Source organism: Cetorhinus maximus, chromosome 29 (assembly GCF_964194155.1).
Source record: "Cetorhinus maximus chromosome 29, sCetMax3.hap1.1, whole genome shotgun sequence".
In the NCBI taxonomy this organism is placed as follows: Eukaryota; Metazoa; Chordata; class Chondrichthyes; order Lamniformes; family Cetorhinidae; genus Cetorhinus; species Cetorhinus maximus.
This window is the reverse complement of record NC_135907.1, coordinates 5,166,746-5,170,753: the sequence shown is the minus strand read 5'-3', so window position 1 is coordinate 5,170,753 and position 4,008 is coordinate 5,166,746. Positions and strand designations below refer to the sequence as shown.

Here is a 4,008-nt window from a genome sequence, read left to right as displayed (position 1 = left end):
AAGACGGCGACGTCGTCCATGTACAGGGAGGCTTTTACCTGAGTGCCTCCACTGCCTGGGATCGTCACTCCTCTTATGCCCGGATCCTTCCTGATGGACTCGGCAAAGGGTTCTATGCAGCACACAAAAAGGACAGGCGAGAGAGGGCAGCCCTGCCTGACTCCAGATTTAATCGGAAAGCTATCTGTTTCCCACCCATTGATTGAGACTGCGCTACTGATGTTAGTGTAGAGCAGTTGGATCCAATTTCGAATTCCCTCCCCAAACCCCATTTTGGAGAGCGCATCCCCCATGTAGGTGTGCGATATTCTGTCAAAGGCCTTCTCCTGATCCAAGCTGATGAGGCAGGTATCCACACCCCTGTCCTGTACATAGGCAATCGTATCCCTGAGCAGCGCCAGGCTGTCAGAGATCTTCCTGCCTGGCACAGAGCAGGTCTGGTCAGGGTGAATCACCAATTCCAGAGCGGATTTGACCCGGTTGGCGATGACCTTGGACAGAATCTTATAGTCCATATTCAACAGTGAAATGGGTCGCCAATTTCTAATTTCCTCCCTTTCCCCCTTGTGCTTGTAGATGAGGGTGATGATGCCTTTCCTCATGGATTCTGACATGCTGCCGGCCAGGAGCATACTCTCGTACACTTCTAGCAGGTCTGGGCCGATCAAGTCCCACAGAGCCGAATACAACTCCGCCGGCAGGCCGTCGCTTCCGGGGGTTTTACTCTTCTCGAAGGACTCGAGGGCCTTAGTCAGTTCGTCAGGGGTTAGCGGTTTGTCTAGGCTCTCCCGCGTACTGTGGTCTAGGACCTCCGTGATAGAGGACAGGAAGGACTGGGAGGCCGTGCTGTCCGTGGGCTTCACGTCATACAGTCCGGCATAAAAGGATTTGCTGATCCTCAGAATGTCGGACCGTGATGACTTTACTGAGCCGTCTTCTTCCTTCAGGCTGCTGATCACAGAGCGCTCTCTGTGTACCTTTTGGAAGAAGAAACGTGAGCACGTCTCATCCTGCTCCACGGAGCGGACTCTGGAACGGAAGATGATCTTGGAGGCCTCCGAGGCAAAGTGCGAGGCTTGCTGGCCCTTCACCTCTTGGAGCTCCTCCTTGACATCGACCCCCATCGACTGCAGCCGGAGCAGATTCTGCATCTTTTCCTGGAGTCGGGACATTTCCCTCTGTTCCTTTCTAGCTTTCTGGGTGCCTTTGAGGATGAAAAACCTCTTGATGCTTCCCTTGATCACTTCCCACCAGTGTGTCAGGGACTCAAAGAGGGGTTTCACGGTTCTCCAACCTTTGTAATCCCTCTTGAGCTCCTCAATGTTCTCTGGGGTCAGCAGTTGCACATTTAGCTTCCATGCCCCCCTGCCCACCCTCAGGTCTTCCTCCAAGTGGCAGTCCGCCAGTAGGAGGCAGTGGTCAGAGAAGAACACCGGCTTGACCTCGGTGGATCTGACTGTGAATGCACGGGACACAAACAGGAAGTCTATCCTGGAACGAATGGACCCGTCTGGCCGCGACCAGGTGTATCTACGCTGCGCTCCGTCTGCAGGGTTGCTGAAGACGTCGTGCAGCTTGGCATCCTTAACTGTTTCCATCAGGGATCTGGACGTAGCGTCCAATCTGCTTCCGGCCCTGCCGGATCGTCCAGCCGCATCGATGATGCAGTTGAAGTCCCCGCCCAGAATGACCGGCCTGGAGGTCGCCAGCAGCAGTGGGAGCTGCTGAAAAACCTCCAGCCGCTCAGCCCTTTGTGCCGGGCCGTACACGTTAATTAACCGGAGTGGAGCGTTCTTGTACATTACGTCTGCTACCAGGAGTCGCCCGCCCACCACCTCCTTGACCTCGGAGACGGTGAAGTTGCCTCCCCGCAGCAGAATACCCAGGCCGGAGGAACGAGAGTCGTTTCCGCCCGACCAGATCGATGGCCCGTGGGACCACCATCGTGACCATTGCCTGTAGGAGCTGAGGTGCGGTATCGCACACTCCTGCAGAAACAACAGGTCAGCTTTGACCTTGGCTAGGTAGTCCAAGGTCGCAACACATCGCGTAGTAGATTTAATGCTACGCACATTTATGGATACAATCTTTAAACCCATATTAAAGCATTTATTCTCCTACCAAACCCACTGTCTCTGAGAGTCCCAGACCTTTAGTCTGCTCCTTCATACCCGTAGTGAGCTCAAATTCCTTCACTTTGGATGGGCTGAGGTAGATCTCCTTGGCCGTGTTCTGCTCCAGTGGCATCTGGAGGTTCACGTAGTGAGCGGATTTTGAGATGACCTTTGCTGGAGAAGCTTCTCCAAAACTCACCCCCTCTGGGGGGTTGCTGTTCCCGGCTTCCTGGAGCTGGGGTGCGATGATTGCCTCACTGCTCCCAGATTCCAGGGGCTGTGGTGCACTGGCCTCCTCAGGTTGCAGGCAAAGTTGGGGTGCGTTGGTCTCCTTGTTGTCTCCAATTTTCTGGAGCTCGGGTGTCTCGTCCTCCAACGCCCTGGAGCTTTGCCGCCTCTTCTGTCGGTGCCGCTCTGGCACTTCCTCATCCGAAGAGCTGCTGCCCTTGTCATCCGTGTCGGATGGGAGACGCCTCTTGCCGCTTCTCTGGGAAACGCCTTTGCTTCTTCTTCGCTCCCTCTTACTTTTCTTGTTCTTCACCGTCCGCCACTCCCCCTGCTGCTTTTCCACTGCTGCCTCCTCCTCCATTGATTCGCTGTCCTGAGGACTGGAAGGTTCAGGGGGTGGTGCTGTTGATTGGCTCTCTGTTGCCTCAATCTCTTTCTCCACCTTGTCTCTCTCTGTGTCCTCCTTTGTCCCGTTGAGCTCCCTGGGGGCCTTGGTGGTTGGAGTGACACGGAACATTTCTTCTGCTTCCCCGTGGTCGGCTTTGGCTGCCTGTGCGTAAGTACGGCAGCGTTTGGGGCAGGTCCTGTAGAGGTGACTTGCCTCGCCACACAGGTTGCAGCACTTGGCCTGTTTGCAGTCTTTTGTCTGGTGCCCTTCCTGTTTGCAGATCTTGCAGAGGGAGGCGCTGCAGTTGGCCGCCACATGACCAGCCTTGCCGCATGAGCGACAATGCTTGGGTTGCCCAGCGTAGACCAGGTAGCCACGGTTTCCCCCGATAGCGAAACTGGAAGGAGGGTGGAAAATGGCTCCCTTACCATCGGTCTTTAGCGTGACCTTAAACAGGCGTTTGCCTGTCCAGATCCCCAAGTCGTCTCGAATCTCGGTGCCGCTCCCCACCTTATCGAAGTACCTGGTGAGGAAGGTGACCACGTCGGCGACAGGGACGAAGGGGTTGTACACATGCACCATCACCTCACGTTCCCGTTGCAACGGCAGAGAAAAGTGCGACTCCGCCGTCAGGATCTTCATCTCCGGCAGGTCTCTCTTCTCCTCGAACACCCTCAGGAGCCGGACGCAGTCTGCCACTTGCTTGAACGTGACGTCAAAATAACCACCTTTGCGGGAGTCGTGCAGGGTGAAGATCTCCGTAGCTTGGAAGCCGCACGCCTTCAACAGGATCCTCCTGGTGAAGAAGCCCCGATCCATAGGTGATCCTCCTTCGTCGCTGTGGTTCACCGTGACTCGGACGGTGATAGGTAACCCACGGTATGAATTCGGATTGCGATTGGTTTTCGCCCTTCCATCCCGACCTTGCCATGGCAGGACCATGGTGTCGCCCCTGCAACACTACACTTGATCTTAGCCAAAAGGCCGAGAAGCGATGAGAAAGAAAGAAAGTTGTGTTTTGAAAGATGTGCATGTTGAAAAGTAAAGAAAGCAGATGTTTGTAAGAAATCTATTTTTAGCATTGAAAATCCCCTGGAAAGGGGTGGTGCACCATTCCCAGAGATACTGCAATACCAGGTTGATGCGTGGAGTGGACAGAGCAAGCCCCTATTCCATCTCCCTGCTCCAAAAATCAATTTAATATATGGTCCCCAGATAAGGGACGTATCAGATATTAAACTGATAAGAACAGATTTTTTTTTTTTTTTGTAAAAATAT

At 54.2% G+C, this 4,008-nt stretch overlaps 1 pseudogene; it reads right to left on the bottom strand.

Moving 5' to 3' along the window:
- Positions 1-3,830: 3,830 nt before the first annotated feature.
- On the bottom strand, positions 3,831-4,008 carry LOC144669802 (U2 spliceosomal RNA; annotated as a pseudogene).